This window comes from Pseudophryne corroboree, chromosome 8, assembly GCF_028390025.1.
Source record: "Pseudophryne corroboree isolate aPseCor3 chromosome 8, aPseCor3.hap2, whole genome shotgun sequence".
NCBI classification, from domain to species: domain Eukaryota; kingdom Metazoa; phylum Chordata; class Amphibia; order Anura; family Myobatrachidae; genus Pseudophryne; species Pseudophryne corroboree.
The window spans coordinates 170,769,481-170,790,195 of record NC_086451.1 but is presented as its reverse complement, the minus strand read 5'-3'; the positions used below and the strand labels follow the sequence as shown (position 1 = coordinate 170,790,195).

The window sequence follows — 20,715 nt, the reverse complement described above, 5'->3', positions numbered from 1 at the left end:
GCTTTGAAAATTTACGTGGCCAGGACGGCTAGAGTCAGGAAAACTGAAGCGCTGTTTGTCCTGTATGCAACCAACAAGATTGGTGCCCCTGCTTCAAAGCAGGCTATTGCTCGCTGGATTTGTAACACGATTCAGCAAGCGCATTCTATGGCTGGATTGCAGTTACCGAAATCGGTCTAGGCCCATTCCACGAGGAAAGTGGGCTCTTCTTGGGCGGCTGCCCGAGGGGTCTCGGCACTACAGCTGTGTCGAGCTGCTACTTGGTCAGGTTCAAACACCTTTTCAAAATACTATAAGTTTGATACCCTGGCTGAGGAGGAACTCATGTTTGCTCAATCGGTGCTGCAGAGTCATCCGCACTCTCCCGCCCGTTTTGGAGCTTTGGTATAATCCCCATGGTCCTTACGGAGTCCCCAGCATCCTCTAGGACGTTAGAGAAAATAAGATTTTAAACCTACCGGTAAATCTTTTTCTCGTAGTCCGTAGAGGATGCTGGGCGCCCGTCCCAAGTGCGGACTACTTCTGCAATACTTGTATATAGTTATTGCTTCAATAAGGGTTATGTTATAGTTGCATTGGTCCTGCACTGATGCTACAGTATGTTGTTTTTTCGTACTCATAACTGGGTAGTTTATCACAAGTTATACGGTGTGATTGGTGTGGCTGGTATGAATCTTGCCCTGGATTAACAAAATCCTTTCCTCATACTGTCAGTCTCCTCTGGGCACAGTTTCTCTAACTGTGGCATAGAGGCGCATAGAGGGAGGAGCCAGTGCACACCCAGAACTAAAGTCTTTCTTAAAGTGCCCATGTCTCCTGCGGAGCCCGTCTATCCCCATGGTCCTTACGGAGTCCCCAGCACCCTCTACGGACTACGAGAAAAAGATTTACCGGTAGGTTTAAAATCTTATTTTCTACTTTATTCTTTTCTATCCTAGTTTATTACGACCAACTCTCATCCAAGGAGTTTGATATTCTACTACCTGCATGCAATTTAAATTGCTTAAATTGTTTATATGGTTGATTTGTCCTTCACAACCCATAATCTGCAACTTGGATGTACTTGTGTCATTGAAAATCTTATAATAAAAATGTTTATATATTGAAAAAAAAAGTTATAAGACATATGCATTCAATATTTGAAGAAACAAAATAAAATAAAGCTATGTATTGGGTTTCACTAACAAGCACATTGGAAGACTTGACTACTGTTAAAAGACATGCATTACATGGTATAGAGCCACAAACCACAATGTAGTAAAATAAAAACAAACTTACATGTGCTAGAGCTGGGGAGGGTCGCTGCTCGGGCAGCCCCCTGTCAAGTGAAGGAGATCCAACTGAGGCAGCACAAGGGAACTCTCGAAAGAAGAACAAGGCTAGAGGAAAATCTGAGACAAAGAAATCTGACTTTTACCAGAGCTGACCAGAGGAAAGCACAAACACAGTCCCCCACTACCACAAATAATGCAGTCGAGTTTCCCACATTTGTGGAAATCACAGGGGTCAGCATACCCAGAATGCAATGAATGAACCTCACCCTGGGAGAACAATCTTCATGACCATGGTATCTCCTATGCAAAATAAGTATGATTTGGGATAGGGCTGGGGAGGGCCGCTGCTCAGGCACATCTCTGTCAAGTAAAGGAGATTCAACTGAGGCAGCACAAGGGAACTCTCATCTGGGGACAACAACTGCAGGGAGAACACATATTTTCAGATGAACATGGGAGGGCAGAAGGCTACCTAATACTGAAGCACCCCCAAACAACAAACAAAATGCAACAACTAGTGCAAGCATTCCTGGGGGAAGGCCTGCAGCAGATGGATTTGCATATGGTGATGTCATCCAAGCAGTGGGTCAAAGTTGGCTTCAACCCTCGTCTGCATATGAAAAGAGAAAAGGGGCGTGCAGGGCATGGCAGCCTTTTGCTGCGCTTGGATGACCTCTAGCTCGCATTAAACACCTCCACCCTCCTTCGGTGTGGGGCTCATGTTGGCTATGCCCCAGCCCCTGAAGCATTCAAGCTGATTTCTTGCAGCAGTTGGCACTGTAACAGCTCCAGAGCTGCTCTGTAAGGCAAATAAAAGGGTGTGGGACCTGCAGCACTACCTGTAGTTCGCATTGTGCGTTGGAAGGCAAAAAGTAAGCAGACGGGAGAAGACAGGATAGTGCGCAAGGGCATAGAAGGGAGCGGCTCAAGAAAAGAGAAGTGGAAACAGACAGCAAACTAGGCTGGAGAGAGACCTGAGACAAAGAGATCTGAATTATACGAGAGCCGACCAGGGGAAACACAAATTATGCAGTCAAGTTTCCCACATTTGGGGAAATCGCAGGAGCAGCACACCCAGAGTGCAATGGGTGAGCCTTGCCCTGGGAGAAGCACCTTCATGATCATAGTATCTCACCTGGCAGGTAAGTAGGAGTTGGGCTAGAGCTGGGGAGGGTCGCTGCTCGGGCACCCCCCTGTCAAGTGAAGGAGATCCAACTGAGGCAGCACAAGGAAACTCTCGAAAGAAGAACAAGGCTAGAGGAAGATCTGAGACAAAGAAATCTGACTTTTACCAGAGCTGACCAGAGGAAAGCACAAACACAGTCACTCACTACCACAAATAATGCAGTCAAGTTTCCCACATTTGGAGAAATCACAGGGGTCAGCATACCCAGAATGCAATGAATGAACCTCACCCTGGGAGAACAATCTTCATGACCATAGTATCTCCTATGCAAAATAAGTATGATTTGGGATAGGGCTGGGGAGGGCCGCTGCTCAGGCACATCTCTGTCAAGTAAAGGAGATTCAACTGAGGCAGCACAAGGGAACTCTCATCTGGGGACAACAACTGCAGGGAGAACACATATTTTCAGATGAACATGGGAGGGCAGAAGGCTGCCTAATACTGAAGCACCCCCAAACAACAAACCAAATGCAACAACTAGTACAAGCATTCCTGGGGGAAGGTCTGCAGAAGACGGATTTGCATACGGTGATGTCATCCAAGCAGTGGGCCAAAGTTGGCTGGAACCCTCATCTGCATATGAAAAGAGAAAAGGGGTATGCAGGGCATGGCGGCCTTTTGCAGCGCTTGGATGACCCCTAGTTCGCATTAAATACCTCCACCCTCCTTCTGTGTGGGGCTCATGTTGGCCATGCCCCAGCCCCTGAAGCATTCAAGCTGATTTCTTGCAGCAGCTGGGCACTGTAACAGCTCCAGAGCTGCTCTGTAAGGCAAGTAAAAGGGTGTGGGCCCTGCAGCACTACCTGTAGTTTGCATTGTGCATTGTAAGGCACAAAGTAAGCAGACGGGAGGAGAAGTCAGGATAGTGCACAAGGGTATAGAAGGGAGGGGCTCAAGAAAAAAGAAGTGGAAACAGACAGCAAACTAGGCTGGAGAGAGACCTGAGACAAAGAGATTTGAATTATATGAGAGCCGACCAGGGGAAACACAAATTACACAGTCAAGTTTCCCACATTTGGGGAAATCACAGGGGCAGCACACCCAGAGTGCAATGGGTGATCCTTGCCCAGGGAGAAGCAACTTCATGATCATAGTATCTCACCTGGCAGGTAAGTAGGAGTTGGGCTAGAGCTGGGGAGGGTCGCTGCTCGGGCACCCCCCTGTCAAGTGAAGGAGATCCAACTGAGGCAGCACAAGGGAACTCTCGAAAGAAGAACAAGGCTAGAGGAAAATCTGAAACAAAGAAATCTGACTTTTACCAGAGCTGACCAGAGGAAAGAACAAACACAGTCCCCCACTACCACAAATAATGCAGTCGAGTTTCCCACATTTAGGGAAATCACAGGGGTCAGCATACCCAGAATGCAATGAATGAACCTCACCCTGAGAGAACAATCTTCATGACCATGATATCGCCTATGCAAAATAAGTATGATTTGGGATAGGGCTGGGGAGGGCCGCTGCTCAGGCACATCTCTGTCAAGTAAAGGAGATTCAACTGAGGCAGCACAAGGGAACTCTCATCTGGGGACAACAACTGCAGGGAGAACACATATTTTCAGATGAATATGGGAGGGCAGAAGGCTGCCTAATACTGAAGCACCCCCAAACAACAAACCAAATGCAACAACTAGTGCAAGCATTCCTGGGGGAAGGCTGCAGCAGATGGATTTGCATATGGTGATGTCATCCAAGCAGTGGGTCAAAGTTGGCTTCAACCCTCGTCTGCATATGAAAAGAGAAAAGGGGCGTGCAGGGCATGGCGGCCTTTTGCGGCAATTGGATGACCCCTAGTTCGCATTAAACACCTCCACCCTCCTTCGGTGTGGGGCTCATGTTGGCTATGCCCCAGCCCCTGAAGCATTCAAGCTGATTTCTTGCAGCAGCTAGGCACTGTAACAGCTCCAGAGCTGCTCTGTAAGGCAAGTAAAAGGGCGTGGGCCCTGCAGCACTACCTGTAGTTCGCATTGTGCGTTGGAAGGCACAAATTAAGCAGACGGGAGAAGTCAGGATAGTGCGCAAGGGCATAGAAGGGAGCGGCTCAAGAAAAAAGAAGTGTAAACAGACAGCAAACTAGGCTGGAGAGAGACATGAGACAAAGAGATCTGAATTATACGAGAGCCGACCAGGGGAAACACAAATTATGCAGTCAAGTTTCCCACATTTGGGGAAATCGCAGGAGCAGCACACCCAGAGTGCAATTGGTGAGCCTTGCCCTGGGAGAAGCACCTTCATGATCATAGTATCTTACCTAGCAGGTAAGAAGGAGTTGGGCTAGAGCTGGGGAGGGTCGCTGCTCGGGCACCCCCCTGTCAAGTGAAGGAGATCCAACTGAGGCAGCACAAGGGAACTCTCGAAAGAAGAACAAGGCTAGAGGAAGATCTGAGACAAAGAAATCTGACTTTTACCAGAGCTGACCAGAGGAAAGCACAAACACAGTCCCCCACTACCACAAATAATGCTGTCAAGTTTACCACATTTGGGGAAATAACAGGGGTCAGCATACCCAGAATGCAATGAATGAACCTCACCCTGGGAGAACAATCTTCATGACCATGGTATCTCCTATGCAAAATAAGTATGATTTGGGATAGGGCTGGGGAGGGCCGCTGCTCAGGCACATCTCTGTCAAGTAAAGGAGATTCAACTGAGGCAGCACAAGGGAACTCTCATCTGGGGACAACAACTGCAGGAGGTACACATATTTTCAGATGAACATGGGAGGGCAGAAGGCTGCCTAATACTAAAGCACCCCCAAACAACAAACCAAATGCAACAACTAGTGCAAGCATTCCTGGGGGAAGGCCTGCAGCAGATGGATTTGCATATGGTGATGTCATCCAAGCAGTGGGTCAAAGTTGGCTTCAACCCTCGTCTGCATATGAAAAGAGAAAATTGGCATGCAGGGCATGGCGGCCTTTTGCGGTGCTTGGATGACCCCTAGTTCGCATTAAACACCTCCACCCTCCTTCGGTGTGGGGCTCATGATGGCTATGCCTCAGCCCCTGAAGCATTTAAGCTGATTTCTTGCAGCAGCTGGGCACTGTAACAGCTCCAGAGCTGCTCTGTAAGGCAAGTAAAAGGGTGTGGGCCCTGCAGCACTACCTGTAGTTTGCATTGTGCGTTGGAAGGCACAAAGTAAGCAGACGGGAGAAGTCAGGATAGTGCGCAAGGGCATAGAAGGGAGCAACTCAAGAAAAGAGAAGTGGAAACAGACTGCAAATTAGGCTGGAGAGTGACCTGAGACAAAGAGATCTGAATTATACGAGAGCCGACCAGGTGAAACACAAATTATGCAGTCAAGTGTCCAACATTTGGGGAAACCGCAGGAGTAGCACACCCAGAGTGCAATGGGTGAGCCTTGCCCTGGGAGAAGCACCTTCATGATCATAGTATCTCACCTGGCAGGTAAGTAGGAGTTGGGCTAGAGCTGGGGAGGGTCGCTGCTCGGGCACCCCCCTGTCAAGTGAAGTAGATCCAACTGAGGCAGCACAAGGAAACTCTCGATAGAAGAACAAGGCTAGAGGAAGATCTGAGACAAAGAAATCTGACTTTTACCAGAGCTGACCAGAGGAAAGAACAAACACAGTCCCCCACTACCACAAATAATGCAGTCGAGTTCCCCACATTTGTGGAAATCACAGGGGTCAGCATACCCAGAATGCAATGAATGAACCTCACCCTGGGAGAACAATCTTCATGACCATGGTATCTCCTATGCAAAATAAGTATGACTTGGGATAGGGCTGGGGAGGGCCGCTGCTCAGGCACATCTCTGTCATGTAAAGGAGATTCAACTGAGGCAGCACAAGGGAACTCTCATCTGGGGACAACAACTGCAGGGAGAACACATATTTTCAGATGAACATGGTAGGGCAGAAGGCTGCCTAATACTGAAGCACCCCCAAACAACAAACCAAATGCAACAACTAGTGCAAGCATTCCTGGGGGAAGGCCTGCAGCAGATGGATTTGCATATGGTGATGTCATCCAAGCAGTGGGTCAAAGTTGGCTTCAACCCTCGTCTACATATGAAAAGAGAAAAGGGGCGTGCAGGGCATGGCGGCCTTTTGCGGCACTTGGATGACCCCTAGTTCGCATTAAACACCTCCACCCACCTTCGGTGTGGGGCTATGCCCCAGCCCCTGAAGCATTCAAGCTGATTTCTTGCAGCAGCTGGGCACTGTAACAGCTCCAGAGCTGCTCTGTAAGGCAAGTAAAAGGGTGTGGGCCCTGCAGCACTACCTGTAGTTTGCATTATGCGTTGGAAGGCACAAAGTAAGCAGACGGGAGAAGTCAGGATAGTGAGCAAGGGCATAGAAGGGAGCAACTCAAGAAAAGAGAAGTGGAAACAGACAGCAAACTAGGCTGGAGAGAGACCTGAGACAAAGAGATCTGAATTATACGAGAGCCGACCAGGGGAAACACAAATTATGCAGTCAAGTGTCCAACATTTGGGGAAACCGCAGAAGCAGCACACCCAGAGTGCAATGGGTGAGCCTTGCCCTGGGAGAAGCACCTTCATGATCATAATATCTCACCTGGCAGGTAAGTAGGAGTTGGGCTAGAGCTGGGGAGGGTCGCTGCTCGGGCACCCCCCTGTCAAGTGAAGGAGATCCAACTGAGGCAGCACAAGGGAACTCTCGAAAGAAGAACAAGGCTAGAGGAAGATCTGAGACAAAGAAATCTGACTTTTACCAGAGCTGACCAGAGGAAAGCACAAACACAGTCCCCCACTACCACAAATAATGCTGTCAAGTTTACCACATTTGGGGAAATAACAGGGGTCAGCATACCCAGAATGCAATGAATGAACCTCACCCTGGGAGAACAATCTTCATGACCATGGTATCTCCTATGCAAAATAAGTATGATTTGGGATAGGGCTGGGGAGGGCCGCTGCTCAGGCACATCTCTGTCAAGTAAAGGAGATTCAACTGAGGCAGCACAAGGGAACTCTCATCTGGGGACAACAACTGCAGGAGGTACACATATTTTCAGATGAACATGGGAGGGCAGAAGGCTGCCTAATACTAAAGCACCCCCAAACAACAAACCAAATGCAACAACTAGTGCAAGCATTCCTGGGGGAAGGCCTGCAGCAGATGGATTTGCATATGGTGATGTCATCCAAGCAGTGGGTCAAAGTTGGCTTCAACCCTCGTCTGCATATGAAAAGAGAAAATTGGCATGCAGGGCATGGCGGCCTTTTGCGGTGCTTGGATGACCCCTAGTTCGCATTAAACACCTCCACCCTCCTTCGGTGTGGGGCTCATGATGGCTATGCCTCAGCCCCTGAAGCATTTAAGCTGATTTCTTGCAGCAGCTGGGCACTGTAACAGCTCCAGAGCTGCTCTGTAAGGCAAGTAAAAGGGTGTGGGCCCTGCAGCACTACCTGTAGTTTGCATTGTGCGTTGGAAGGCACAAAGTAAGCAGACGGGAGAAGTCAGGATAGTGCGCAAGGGCATAGAAGGGAGCAACTCAAGAAAAGAGAAGTGGAAACAGACTGCAAATTAGGCTGGAGAGTGACCTGAGACAAAGAGATCTGAATTATACGAGAGCCGACCAGGTGAAACACAAATTATGCAGTCAAGTGTCCAACATTTGGGGAAACCGCAGGAGTAGCACACCCAGAGTGCAATGGGTGAGCCTTGCCCTGGGAGAAGCACCTTCATGATCATAGTATCTCACCTGGCAGGTAAGTAGGAGTTGGGCTAGAGCTGGGGAGGGTCGCTGCTCGGGCACCCCCCTGTCAAGTGAAGTAGATCCAACTGAGGCAGCACAAGGAAACTCTCGATAGAAGAACAAGGCTAGAGGAAGATCTGAGACAAAGAAATCTGACTTTTACCAGAGCTGACCAGAGGAAAGAACAAACACAGTCCCCCACTACCACAAATAATGCAGTCGAGTTCCCCACATTTGTGGAAATCACAGGGGTCAGCATACCCAGAATGCAATGAATGAACCTCACCCTGGGAGAACAATCTTCATGACCATGGTATCTCCTATGCAAAATAAGTATGACTTGGGATAGGGCTGGGGAGGGCCGCTGCTCAGGCACATCTCTGTCATGTAAAGGAGATTCAACTGAGGCAGCACAAGGGAACTCTCATCTGGGGACAACAACTGCAGGGAGAACACATATTTTCAGATGAACATGGTAGGGCAGAAGGCTGCCTAATACTGAAGCACCCCCAAACAACAAACCAAATGCAACAACTAGTGCAAGCATTCCTGGGGGAAGGCCTGCAGCAGATGGATTTGCATATGGTGATGTCATCCAAGCAGTGGGTCAAAGTTGGCTTCAACCCTCGTCTACATATGAAAAGAGAAAAGGGGCGTGCAGGGCATGGCGGCCTTTTGCGGCACTTGGATGACCCCTAGTTCGCATTAAACACCTCCACCCACCTTCGGTGTGGGGCTATGCCCCAGCCCCTGAAGCATTCAAGCTGATTTCTTGCAGCAGCTGGGCACTGTAACAGCTCCAGAGCTGCTCTGTAAGGCAAGTAAAAGGGTGTGGGCCCTGCAGCACTACCTGTAGTTTGCATTATGCGTTGGAAGGCACAAAGTAAGCAGACGGGAGAAGTCAGGATAGTGAGCAAGGGCATAGAAGGGAGCAACTCAAGAAAAGAGAAGTGGAAACAGACAGCAAACTAGGCTGGAGAGAGACCTGAGACAAAGAGATCTGAATTATACGAGAGCCGACCAGGGGAAACACAAATTATGCAGTCAAGTGTCCAACATTTGGGGAAACCGCAGAAGCAGCACACCCAGAGTGCAATGGGTGAGCCTTGCCCTGGGAGAAGCACCTTCATGATCATAATATCTCACCTGGCAGGTAAGTAGGAGTTGGGCTAGAGCTGGGGAGGGTCGCTGCTCGGGCACCCCCCTGTCAAGTGAAGGAGATCCAACTGAGGCAGCACAAGGGAACTCTCGAAAGAAGAACAAGGCTAGAGGAAGATCTGAGACAAAGAAATCTGACTTTTACCAGAGCTGACCAGAGGAAAGCACAAACACAGTCCCCCACTACCACAAATAATGCTGTCAAGTTTACCACATTTGGGGAAATAACAGGGGTCAGCATACCCAGAATGCAATGAATGAACCTCACCCTGGGAGAACAATCTTCATGACCATGGTATCTCCTATGCAAAATAAGTATGATTTGGGATAGGGCTGGGGAGGGCTCAGGCACATCTCTGTCAAGAATTTATAAAGTCTATACATATATATAACCAAATGTCAATATATATATATAGAACCCAGCGCTCCTATCATAACTTATCTATTTCACCAATTTGTTGCTTATTTAATCTTTATACATCTATTAATTTTCACCATATATTATAAAATGCTGCTCCCATAGGTAGTACTGTTCTACCAATAATAAACCAAATTTTAAAGATAATCACACTTGTTATCAAGGGAGCGCAAAAAATAAAATATACAAGCTCTTTATTTTTAAAAAATATATATAGACAGAAGAAACACACATTCAATAAATTACAATGGAGTCAACATATCTAGGCACCACTATCCATATCTAAATGTAATCAGGATCTATTTCATATTGCCCTTGATGACAACGGAATGTTTATTAAAGTGTCCAAAAAATCCTCCTGGATACAGCTGTTGTAATTTAATCGTTACTTTCCAATTGTAATTGATACATTAAATTCCTTCTTGTGGATGAACAGCAACAGTTGTAACCAACGCCTCTTATTTACTGCAGTTAAAGTTCATATGTAACTCACGTGAGTAATGAAAGAAAACAGGGGGAGAGCGCTGTGATGGTTGGTGAAACACAGCGGTATGCTACGACCCCCGTTAACCGTGGCTGGATCTTATTGGCACTCGCGGTCGGGATATTTCTCCCTGCCGTGGGGTAGAGACCTCCTTTTGCTCAGTCTCAAATTGCTTTTTCCCCTTCACCGCTGTCTTTACATCAGACGTCCGCCGTGATGTAGCTCGTTCATGAACGGGCTTATATCTCAGCAATCAGAGTGTCCGGTAATCACCTTACTTACGCGTTTCTCCGCTGTTATCCAAGAGCGGTTTCGTCAGAGGATACATCAGCAGCCTAGCAGGCTCTTTTTAAAATGCACCGGACCAATAGTATTACTAATTAGTTGATTGGATACATACATGTACTAATTGGATGCATACATGTAATGACTCACATATGGAACAACTTTCTAATTGCAATTGCACATATAAAGGCATTTCATAATATAAAAATAAGCAACATGGTGATTAAAAATAATAATAAAATAAGCAACAAGGTGGTTTAAAAAATAACAGAAAATATATAATCTATATACAGATTAACCTATAATCTTTCAATCAATACCTCATATCTATAATCACATATACATAATTCAGAGACTCAGCACTAAGGATCCCCATTTACTTATATAAAACCTTTTAGGGTAACATAAATCCATGCCACTACTAAAGCAGTTCTTGTGGCGCAGGGGAAACATCACCTGCACTCTATGCAACTAGTCCCATGTTCGAATCCAACCTGCTCAGCTTAACATCCATATTATTTATTTACTTTTAATGGGATCATTCTATCAATTCATTTTTACCTTTAATTTTTGTTAATATTATTTCTATATTTCATTATTTTAACCCCTGGAATAATTACATTGCTGTTTAAACAACAAAAAGAATTGAAGAAAAAATAAATATTAAACAGACAATTTAAGGATTCGAAGATTTAAATATTTAAAGATTTTAAAATTTAAAACAGGGAGGGGGGGGGGGAGGGAGGGTGGCCTTTTGGGAGAAGGAGGGGAAAAAAATAAAAATAGAAAAAAAAATATATATATAGAACCAAGAGAAAGTGTAAAAAGAGGATGGAGGAAGAAATCTGATGTTCATCATTACTAGTGGATTTTACTAAGGAACTTTAAAGGAATACACACAACAGGATTATACAGTTTCATCCTAAGAGGAAAGCTGTTTCCAAAATAGCTACTTCTAATAATTTTGTTTATTTATTAAACATACAATAAATGTATATTCAATAAATAATATATTAGGTAAATCAATAGATAAAATCTTCAGAGACTGCCAATGTTGTTCAGTTCGATGCTCTCATTCAGACCATCAGGTGTAAGGGTACCCAAAGAAAAAATCCAAAATGCCTCCCTTGTCAAGTAAAGGAGATTCAACTGAGGCAGCACAAGGGAACTCTCATCTGGGGACAACAACTGCAGGGAGAACACATATTTTCAGATGAACATGGGAGGGCAGAAGGCTGCCTAATACTGAAGCACCCCCAAACAACAAACCAAATGCAACAACTAGTACAAGCATTCCTGGGGGAAGGCCTGCAGCAGATGGATTTGCATATGGTGATGTCATCCAAGCAGTGGGTCAAAGTTGGCTTCAACCCTCGTCTGCATATGAAAAGAGAAAAGGGGCGTGCAGGGCATGGCGGCCTTTTGCGGCGCTTGGATGACCCCTAGTTCGCATTAAACACCTCCACCCTACTTCGGTGTGGGGCTCATGTTGGCTATGCCCCAGCCCCTGAAGCATTCAAGCTGATTACTTGCAGCAGCTGGGCACTGTAATAGCTCCAGAGCTGCTCTGTAAGGAAACTAAAAGGGTGTGGGCCCTGCAGCACTACCTGTAGTTCGCATTGTGCGTTGGAAGGCACAAAGTAAGCAGACGGGAGAAGTCAAGATAGTGCGCAAGGGCATAGAAGGGAGTGGCTCAAGAAAAGAGAAGTGTAAACAGACAGCAAACTAGGCTGGAGAGAGACATGAGACAAAGAGATCTGAATTATACGAGAGCCGACCAGGGGAAACACAAATTATGCAGTCAAGTTTCCCACATTTGGGGAAATCGCAGGAGCAGCACACCCAGAGTGCAATGGGTGAGCCTTGCCCTGGGAGAAGCACCTTCATGATCATAGTATCTTACCTAGCAGGTAAGAAGGAGTTGGGCTAGAGCTGGGGAGGGTCGCTGCTCGGGCACCCCCCTGTCAAGTGAAGGAGATCCAACTGAGGCAGCACAAGGGAACTCTCGAAAGAAGAACAAGGCTAGAGGAAGATCTGAGACAAAGAAATCTGACTTTTACCAGAGCTGACCAGAGGAAAGCACAAACACAGTCCCCCACTACCACAAATAATGCTGTCAAGTTTACCACATTTGGGGAAATAACAGGGGTCAGCATACCCAGAATGCAATGAATGAACCTCACCCTGGGAGAACAATCTTCATGACCATGGTATCTCCTATGCAAAATAAGTATGATTTGGGATAGGGCTGGGGAGGGCCGCTGCTCAGGCACATCTCTGTCAAGTAAAGGAGATTCAACTGAGGCAGCACAAGGGAACTCTCATCTGGGGACAACAACTGCAGGAGGTACACATATTTTCAGATGAACATGGGAGGGCAGACGGCTGCCTAATACTGAAGCACCCCCAAACAACAAACCAAATGCAACAACTAGTGCAAGCATTCCTGGGGGAAGGCCTGCAGCAGATGGATTTGCATATGGTGATGTCATCCAAGCAGTGGGTCAAAGTTGGCTTCAACCCTCGTCTGCATATGAAAAGAGAAAATTGGCATGCAGGGCATGGCGGCCTTTTGCGGCGCTTGGATGACCCCTAGTTCGCATTAAACACCTCCACCCTCCTTCGGTGTGGGGCTCATGTTGGCTATGCCCCAGCCCCTGAAGCATTCAAGCTGATTTCTTGCAGCAGCTGGGCACTGTAACAGCTCCAGAGCTGCTCTGTAAGGCAAGTAAAAGGGTGTGGGCCCTGCAGCACTACCTGTAGTTCGCATTGTGCGTTGGAAGGCAAAAAGTAAGCAGACGGGAGAAGTCAGGATAGTGCGCAAGGGCATAGAAGGGAGCGGCTCAAGAAAAGAGAAGTGGAAACAGACAGCAAACTAGGCTGGAGAGAGACCTGAGACAAAGACATCTGAATTATACGAGAGCCGACCAGGGGAAACACAAATTATGCAGTCAAGTTTCCCGCATTTGGGGAAATCACAGGGGCAGCACACCCAGAGTGCGATGGGTGAGCCTTGCCCTGGGAGAAGCACCTACATGATCATAGTATCTCACCTGGCAGGTAAGTAGGAGTTGGGCTAGAGCTGGGGAGGGTCGCTGCTCGGGCACCCCCCTGTCAAGTGAAGGAGATCCAACTGAGGCAGCACAAGGGAACTCTCGAAAGAAGAACAAGGCTAGAGGAAGATCTGAGACAAAGAAATCTGTCTTTTACCAGAGCTGACCAGAGGAAAGCACAAACACAGTCCCCCACTACCACAAATAATGCAGTCGAGTTTCCAACATTTGGGGAAATCACAGGGGTCAGCATACCCAGAATGCAATGAATGAACCTCACCCTGGGAGAACAATCTTCATGACCATGGTATCTCCTATGCAAAATAAGTATGATTTGGGATAGGGCTGGGGAGGGCCGCTGCTCAGGCACATCTCTGTCAAGTAAAGGCGATTCAACTGAGGCAGCACAAGGGAACTCTCATCTGGGGACAACAACTGCAGGGAGAACACATATTTTCAGATGAACATGGGAGGGCAGAAGGCTGCCTAATACTGAAGCACCCCCAAACAACAAACCAAATGCAACAACTAGTGCAAGCATTCCTGGGGAAGGCCTGCAGCAGATGGATTTGCATATGGTGATGTCATCCAAGCAGTGGGTCAAAGTTGGCTTCAACCCTCGTCTGCATATGAAAAGAAAAAAGGGATGTGCAGGGCATGGCGGCCTTTTGCGGCGCTTGGATGACCCCTAATTCGCATTAAACATCTCCACCCTCCTTCGGTGTGGGGCTCATGTTGGTTATGCCCCAGCCCCTGAAGCATTCAAGCTGATTTCTTGCAGCAGCTGGGCACTGTAACAGCTCCAGAGCTGCTCTGTAAAGCATGTAAAAGGGTGTGGGCCCTGCAGCACTACCTGTAGTTTGCATTGTGCGTTGGAAGGCACAAAGTAAGCAGACAGGAGAGGTCAGAATAGTGCGCAAGGGCATAGAAGGGAGCGGCTCAAGAAAAGAGAAGTGGAAACAGACAGCAAACTAGGCTGGAGAGAGACCTGAGACAAAGAGATCTGAATTATACGAGAGCCGACCAGGGGAAACACAAATTATGCAGTCAAGTGTCCCACATTTGGGGAAATCGCAGGAGCAGCACACCCAGAGTGCAATGGGTGAGCCTTGCCCTGGGAGAAGCACCTACATGATCATAGTATCTCACCTGGCAGGTAAGTAGGAGTTGGGCTAGAGCTGGGGAGGGTCGCTGCTCGGGCACCCCCCTGTCAAGTGAAGGAGATCCAACTGAGGCAGCACAAGGGAACTCTCGAAAGAAGAACAAGGCTAGAGGAAGAAATGAGACAAAGAAATCTGACTTCTACCAGAGCTGACCAGAGGAAAGCACAAACACAGTCCCCCACTACTACAAATAATGCAGTCAAGTTTCCCACATTTGGGGAAATCACAGGGGTCAGCATACCCAGAATGCAATGAATGAACCTCACCCTGGGATAACAATCTTCATGACCATGGTATCTCCTATGCACGATAAGTATGATTTGGGATAGGGCTGGAGAGGGCCGCTGCTCAGGCACATCTCTGTCAAGTAAAGGAGATTCAACTGAGGCAGCACAAGGGAACTCTCATCTGGGGACAACAACTGCAGGGAGAACACATATTTTCAGATGAACATGGGAGGGCAGAAGGCTGCCTAATACTGAAGCACCCCCAAACAACAAACCAAATGCAACAACTAGTGCAAGCATTCCTGGGGGAAGGCCTGCAGCAGATTGATTTGCATATGGTAATGCCATCCAAGCAGTGGGTCAAAGTTGGCTTTAACCCTCGTCTGCATATGAAAAGAGAAAAGGGGCGTGCAGGGCATGGCGGCCTTTTGCGGCGCTTGGATGACCTCTAGTTCGCATTAAACACCTCCACCCTCCTTCGGTGTGGGGCTCATGTTGGCTATGCCCCAGCCCCTGAAGCATTCAAGCTGATTTCTTGCAGCAGCTGGGCACTGTAACAGCTCCAGAGCTGCTCTGTAAGGCAAGTAAAAGGGTGTGGGCCCTGCAGCACTACCTGTAGTTTGCATTGTGCATTGGAAGGCACAAAGTAAGCAGACGGGAGAAGTCAGGATAGTGCGCAAGGGCATAGAAGGGAGCGGCTCAAGAAAAGAGAAGTGGAAACAGACAGCAAACTAGGCTGGAGAGCTCTTCTGTCTATATTTTGCAAACCTGCTCTTGTCCTCTCCAGCTGCTCCATGTAGATTTGACGTCTGGAAAGGTGCATAACCTACTGACAAGCAGGCACACTCCTGCATGAGTTTTCTCTCTCACTAGCTGGATGATACACAATCATTTGCATGTGCTCCACCTCCGACACACGACCCACCCAACCACCCAGTGACCAGAGCCACCCACAAGCCAACTGGCTCCGTGACTTAATTTGCACAGTGCAGTCATCCAGGCAGCATGTCCTTCTCAATGGAATAATCTCTGGTTCCATGGAATCTTCTGCATTGGAATGCTGCGGAACAAAAAGGATTTAAACATTCAGCTTGCTAGCATTCAATGTACCTGCGGCTTGGCTCTAGCACATGGGTCTTCATCCTGTGGCCCTCCAGCTGCTGTGAAACTACACATCCCAGCATGCCCTGCCACAGTTTTGCTATTAAGGTATGCTAAAACTGAGGCAGGGCATGCTGGGATGTGTAGTTCCACAGCAGCTAGAGGGTCGCAGGTTGAAGACCCATGTTCTAGCATGCCTGTTCTATGATGCATGTTCCGTGATGTCACAATCAGCTTGGAATGGGGTATCTAGCAGGCATTTGCTGACAGCCACTTGAGAGAGACACACATCAGGAGATGCAGCATATCGGAGGTCTTCGATGCCTTTCCAGCAAATGCACACCACCTGCTGCTGGTCTGGACACAAAACAATGCCCACAATCGAAGTCCCAAAATGCCCAACTACAGGATTCATGTAAGTAGTGAATTTAGGAATGAATTTAGAAGTAGGAAATTAAGTTAGTTCACAAGTACATTCAAATTCAGATCTAAAGTCTAGGTAGGCCTCACGTCCTGGCAGCCCCCAGCATTTAAAAATGCCTTGATTAGAGGTAGGGAATTAAATGGAGATAAGAAGTAGACGCAAAATAAGACTCCACAGAGCAGTTATCAGGTGTCTTTATCAATTGTTGCATTTAAAAAATCAAGCAATTAGGGAACACAATGTTGCAACAATGTAACCCTATTTGCAAAATAGTACTAAATAAGTTTGTCGATGTAAGACATTTGCAAAGGCACATTTAAAACACGCTGGAAAATGCAACTGAATCTGTTTTTGGAGGCTAGAATAGGAAATGTGCATCGGTCCAACAAGAACTGAAAGCTCTTCTACCATCTTCCTTTTCTGAAAAGCCATTTAATATATGGTTCCCAGATAGGGGACATATCAGATATTGCCTTTCAAAAGCAGCAAATATCATACCACTTCTATTGACATCAAAGATAAACATTGATTGTTTTCAGATATTGGATTGAAAAAGCAGTCTTTATTGACATAAAGAAGCAAAAAAACATACATAAACATTACACACATAAGTACTGTGTTGCAGCACAGATAAAACACAATACAAATGCTGTCGGTATAGTACAGTTCAAGAACTACAGCACAGGCCAGCCTACACTATAAATCATGAACTGCACTATACATTTAAACTATACAATAATACAACAGTTAATAAGGCTATGTGTGTGGAGTGTAAGAGGGTGAGGGAATCACAAGCCCGAAGCTTTATTGAAAGACAGACACATATAAAGGGAGGATTAATAAATACAAAGATATCCTTTACTATAGAATGTAGTCCAATCCGGTCTTTCAACTCTTCCGCAACTGAAAAACGGATAGTGTTCCCAAGCCTTCCATCCTGGAATATCTTCAGTCTCTCGCCAATGAAGAAAACAATCCCTCCAGCAGACTCTTCAACCACGATACAAGATCACAGCCAAAAGTGCGAGAAGCAACTACACTTGCGTTTAACCAAAATGGCTAAAACTTAGTGAAGGAAAGTGCAGTGCACCAAAACATAAGCTGACACAATCATGGAGAATGCGCCAGCATATATGCTCTTCTATCTATATTTTGCAAACCTGCTATTGTCCCCTCCAGCTGCTCCATGTAGATTTGACGCCTGGCAAGGTGCATAACCCACTGACAAGCAGGCACACTCCTGCATGAGTTTTCACTCTCACTAGCTGGATGATACACATTCATTTGCATGTGCTCCACCTCCGACACACCGCCCACCCAACCCCCCAGTCACCAGAGCCACCCACAAGCCAACTGGCTCCGTGATTTAATTTGCACAGTGCAGTCATCCAGGCAGCATGTCCTTCTCAATGGAATAATCTCTGGTTCCATGGAATCTTCCGCATTGGAATGCTGCGGAACAAAAATGATTTAAACATTCAGCTTGCTAGCATTCAATGTACCTGCGGCTTGGCTCTAGCACATGGGTCTTCATCCTGTGGCCCTCCAGCTGCTGTGAAACTACACATCCCAGCATGCCCTGCCACAGTTTTGCTATTAAGGTATGCTAAAACTGAGGCAGGGCATGCTGGTATATGTAGTTCCACAGCAGCTGGAGGGTCGCAGGTTGAAGACCCATATTCTAGCATGCCTGTTCTATGATGCATGTTCCGTGATGTCACAATCAGCTTGGAATGGGGTGTCTAGCATGCATTTGCTGACAGCCACTTGAGGGAGACACACATCAGGAGATGCAGCATATCGGAGGTCTTCGATGCCTTTCCAGCAAATGCACACCACCAGCTGCTGGTCTGGACACAAAACAATGCCCACAATTGAAGGCTCAAAATGCCCAACTACAGGATTAATGTAAGTAGTGAATTTAGGAATGAATTTAGAAGTAGGAAATTAAGTTAGTTCACAAGTACTTTCAAATTCAGATCTAAAGTCTAGGTAGGCCTCACGTCCTGGCAGCCCCCAGCATTTAAAAATGCCTTGATTAGAGGTAGGGAATTAAATGTAGATAAGAAGTAGACACAAAATAAGACTCCACAGAGCAATTATCAGGTGTCTTTATCAATTGTTGCATTTAAAAAAATCAAGCAATTAGGGAACACAATGTTGCGACAATGTAACCCTATTTGCAAAATAGTACTAAATAAGTTTGTCGATGTAAGACATTTGCAAAGGCGCAAACAAAACACGCTGGAAAATGCAACTGAATCTGTTTTTGGAGGTTAGAATAGATGCAGGATCAAGTAGCTCAATGGGTAGGGTATTTGATTAGAATTCAACAGGTTATAGGTTTGAATCCTGGGTATGATAGTTTGAGGTGTTATTTAATAAAGTATGTTTATATATTAGTCACACATGGCTTACTTGTACAAATGGCATGTCACCAGTTAGTGCTGACTGCTGATATGCCATTTGCACAAACACGCCATGTGTGACTGTATATGCATTTAAGGAGGGCACCCCGGCAATACCACAAACCATTGAGTGTCAAGTATACTAGATATATCTTCATATCTCATGTGCTTTCTCTGAGACCAATCTTGTTATGCCCCTTCCCCACAAGGCATGTGCCTTTTGTCCATATTGCAAAAATGGGGAGGGGGGGGGGGGCATATAATTATCTGTCACAGGGCACCAAAAAGTCTAGTTATGGCTCTGGTATGCATTATGTAATCTGGCAGACCATATCTCCAACACTGGCTGGTTGGAATAGAAATCCGGTTATCTATGTGAGCAAATGACCATCAACGATTTACTCTCAAACACTAGAAAATGGACAAAAATGGTCCCTCAAACAAATTGGTTAAATTTTGGGTTTAACCAATTTGTGTAATGACCATTTTTGACCACTTTTCTAGTGTTTGGGAGCAAATGGTTAATTGACATTTGCTTCTATACATTACCAGATTTTCATTCCATCCATCCAGACTGGATAGATAGCCTGACAGATAATTGTGTAGTGTACGCCCAGGATAACTGTCAGTTGTGCTTTCTTTTATGACGGCACATCCAGAGCAAGCACTGCCCACTCATGCATAGTTGTCAACTGATGTGAAGTTCCAGGGGGCAATCTCAGTTATAAAGAAAAGTATCTGGAAATTGTCCCTAGTTTAAAAAAAAAATAAAAAAAAATTGATCAACTCCATTTATTTAGTATGATATCCCAGGTGATAGGATGCCGGCAGTCAGAACAACTATACCATACCCAGGATTCAAACCTATAACTACCATACCCAGGATTCAAACCTATAACCTGTTGAATTCTAATCAAACACCCTACCTATTGAGCTATTTGATCCTGCATAAAAATTGTGAACATTATATGAAGCTATTGGTACTTTGAAAAAAAAAGTATCAGCATTACAACGCAGCAGATCCATGCAGTTTGCAGCCACACACTACATGTATCTGCTCAGCCACAATGCTGATTATTTCTTCACAAAGTACAAGGTGAGCTCCAAACAGAATTCTCTAGCTTAGAATTATGCCAAACCTAGAAGTCGGGCCCCCCACCCTGGGATCCCCCAGAGGGAGGCCTGCACCGTCATGCGGCAGGCTTGTCCGTTTTGGAAGCAGGCTGATGGGCAGCCCAGGCTTGCTTCAGTCTGGGCTTGTCAGGTCTGGAAGCATGAGCTTGCTTTGGGTATGCCTGACCTTGGGTACGCTTTACCTTGAGGATGAAAGGGCCAAGGGAAAGTACTTTTAGCCTTCTGCGTGGTAGGAGTCATACTAGGTAGGCAAGCTGTTTTAGCAGTAGCCAGATCAGCTACAATCTTATTGAGGTCTTCTCCAAAGAGAGTGTCTCCCTTGAAAGGAAGCACCTCCAGGGTTTTCTTGGAATCCATATCCACCGACCAGGATCTCAACCAGCTGTATAAAGTATTACCTTGGAACTGGCTCTCCACTCCCCATTATCTGGTTATCATGGCTTCCTCCGCCAGTGTCCAGACTCGCTTGCTGAAGCTCGGCCACTTCTTCCTAGCAGCAGGCTCCTGGATCACTGGGCAGCAGAGGTGCTTGGGAGCCGGAAGGGGGCGGAGCAATCAGGCAGGCAGTTGCAGTGCTGCCCAGCTATCTGTGGTGTGAGAAGAAGCAGGGGCACCCCACCGCTGGCAGTGCTGCAGCTAGCGGTGGTGGCAGCGGCGAGGCTGCTGGGCTGGGTCTTTAAAAAGGTGGAAAGAAGGGTGTTACGGCATGGAATGT

The 20,715-nt window shown here is 46.6% G+C and overlaps 20 non-coding genes and 1 pseudogene across 20 annotated transcripts; all 21 read right to left on the bottom strand.

The window, feature by feature from the left end:
- Positions 1-1,427: 1,427 nt before the first annotated feature.
- On the bottom strand, positions 1,428-1,591 carry LOC134950740 (U1 spliceosomal RNA). Its single transcript, XR_010183606.1, has one exon. It is a non-coding gene; the product is annotated as a U1 spliceosomal RNA (small nuclear RNA).
- Positions 1,592-2,261: 670 nt separating this feature from the next.
- LOC134952034 (U1 spliceosomal RNA) lies at positions 2,262-2,424 on the bottom strand. Its single transcript, XR_010184656.1, has one exon. It is a non-coding gene; the product is annotated as a U1 spliceosomal RNA (small nuclear RNA).
- Positions 2,425-2,576: 152 nt separating this feature from the next.
- Positions 2,577-2,740, bottom strand: LOC134951660 (U1 spliceosomal RNA). Its single transcript, XR_010184359.1, has one exon. It is a non-coding gene; the product is annotated as a U1 spliceosomal RNA (small nuclear RNA).
- A 695-nt stretch (positions 2,741-3,435) lies between these two features.
- LOC134953270 (U1 spliceosomal RNA) lies at positions 3,436-3,577 on the bottom strand (annotated as a pseudogene).
- A 152-nt stretch (positions 3,578-3,729) lies between these two features.
- Positions 3,730-3,893, bottom strand: LOC134951697 (U1 spliceosomal RNA). The gene has a single exon (XR_010184389.1). It is a non-coding gene; the product is annotated as a U1 spliceosomal RNA (small nuclear RNA).
- Positions 3,894-4,563: 670 nt separating this feature from the next.
- Positions 4,564-4,726, bottom strand: LOC134953584 (U1 spliceosomal RNA). The gene has a single exon (XR_010185658.1). It is a non-coding gene; the product is annotated as a U1 spliceosomal RNA (small nuclear RNA).
- A 152-nt stretch (positions 4,727-4,878) lies between these two features.
- On the bottom strand, positions 4,879-5,042 carry LOC134951272 (U1 spliceosomal RNA). The gene has a single exon (XR_010184043.1). It is a non-coding gene; the product is annotated as a U1 spliceosomal RNA (small nuclear RNA).
- Positions 5,043-5,713: 671 nt separating this feature from the next.
- On the bottom strand, positions 5,714-5,876 carry LOC134953025 (U1 spliceosomal RNA). Its single transcript, XR_010185371.1, has one exon. It is a non-coding gene; the product is annotated as a U1 spliceosomal RNA (small nuclear RNA).
- Positions 5,877-6,028: 152 nt separating this feature from the next.
- On the bottom strand, positions 6,029-6,192 carry LOC134951065 (U1 spliceosomal RNA). Its single transcript, XR_010183874.1, has one exon. It is a non-coding gene; the product is annotated as a U1 spliceosomal RNA (small nuclear RNA).
- Positions 6,193-6,853: 661 nt separating this feature from the next.
- Positions 6,854-7,016, bottom strand: LOC134953131 (U1 spliceosomal RNA). The gene has a single exon (XR_010185446.1). It is a non-coding gene; the product is annotated as a U1 spliceosomal RNA (small nuclear RNA).
- A 152-nt stretch (positions 7,017-7,168) lies between these two features.
- On the bottom strand, positions 7,169-7,332 carry LOC134951271 (U1 spliceosomal RNA). The gene has a single exon (XR_010184042.1). It is a non-coding gene; the product is annotated as a U1 spliceosomal RNA (small nuclear RNA).
- A 671-nt stretch (positions 7,333-8,003) lies between these two features.
- LOC134953023 (U1 spliceosomal RNA) lies at positions 8,004-8,166 on the bottom strand. The gene has a single exon (XR_010185370.1). It is a non-coding gene; the product is annotated as a U1 spliceosomal RNA (small nuclear RNA).
- Positions 8,167-8,318: 152 nt separating this feature from the next.
- LOC134951064 (U1 spliceosomal RNA) lies at positions 8,319-8,482 on the bottom strand. The gene has a single exon (XR_010183873.1). It is a non-coding gene; the product is annotated as a U1 spliceosomal RNA (small nuclear RNA).
- A 661-nt stretch (positions 8,483-9,143) lies between these two features.
- LOC134953130 (U1 spliceosomal RNA) lies at positions 9,144-9,306 on the bottom strand. The gene has a single exon (XR_010185445.1). It is a non-coding gene; the product is annotated as a U1 spliceosomal RNA (small nuclear RNA).
- Positions 9,307-9,458: 152 nt separating this feature from the next.
- LOC134951268 (U1 spliceosomal RNA) lies at positions 9,459-9,622 on the bottom strand. The gene has a single exon (XR_010184040.1). It is a non-coding gene; the product is annotated as a U1 spliceosomal RNA (small nuclear RNA).
- A 2,623-nt stretch (positions 9,623-12,245) lies between these two features.
- LOC134953116 (U1 spliceosomal RNA) lies at positions 12,246-12,408 on the bottom strand. Its single transcript, XR_010185433.1, has one exon. It is a non-coding gene; the product is annotated as a U1 spliceosomal RNA (small nuclear RNA).
- Positions 12,409-12,560: 152 nt separating this feature from the next.
- LOC134951267 (U1 spliceosomal RNA) lies at positions 12,561-12,724 on the bottom strand. Its single transcript, XR_010184039.1, has one exon. It is a non-coding gene; the product is annotated as a U1 spliceosomal RNA (small nuclear RNA).
- Positions 12,725-13,395: 671 nt separating this feature from the next.
- Positions 13,396-13,558, bottom strand: LOC134952976 (U1 spliceosomal RNA). Its single transcript, XR_010185331.1, has one exon. It is a non-coding gene; the product is annotated as a U1 spliceosomal RNA (small nuclear RNA).
- A 152-nt stretch (positions 13,559-13,710) lies between these two features.
- Positions 13,711-13,874, bottom strand: LOC134950803 (U1 spliceosomal RNA). The gene has a single exon (XR_010183658.1). It is a non-coding gene; the product is annotated as a U1 spliceosomal RNA (small nuclear RNA).
- Positions 13,875-14,544: 670 nt separating this feature from the next.
- Positions 14,545-14,707, bottom strand: LOC134952588 (U1 spliceosomal RNA). The gene has a single exon (XR_010185080.1). It is a non-coding gene; the product is annotated as a U1 spliceosomal RNA (small nuclear RNA).
- Positions 14,708-14,859: 152 nt separating this feature from the next.
- LOC134951640 (U1 spliceosomal RNA) lies at positions 14,860-15,023 on the bottom strand. Its single transcript, XR_010184343.1, has one exon. It is a non-coding gene; the product is annotated as a U1 spliceosomal RNA (small nuclear RNA).
- Between the last annotated feature and the right edge of the window lie 5,692 nt (positions 15,024-20,715).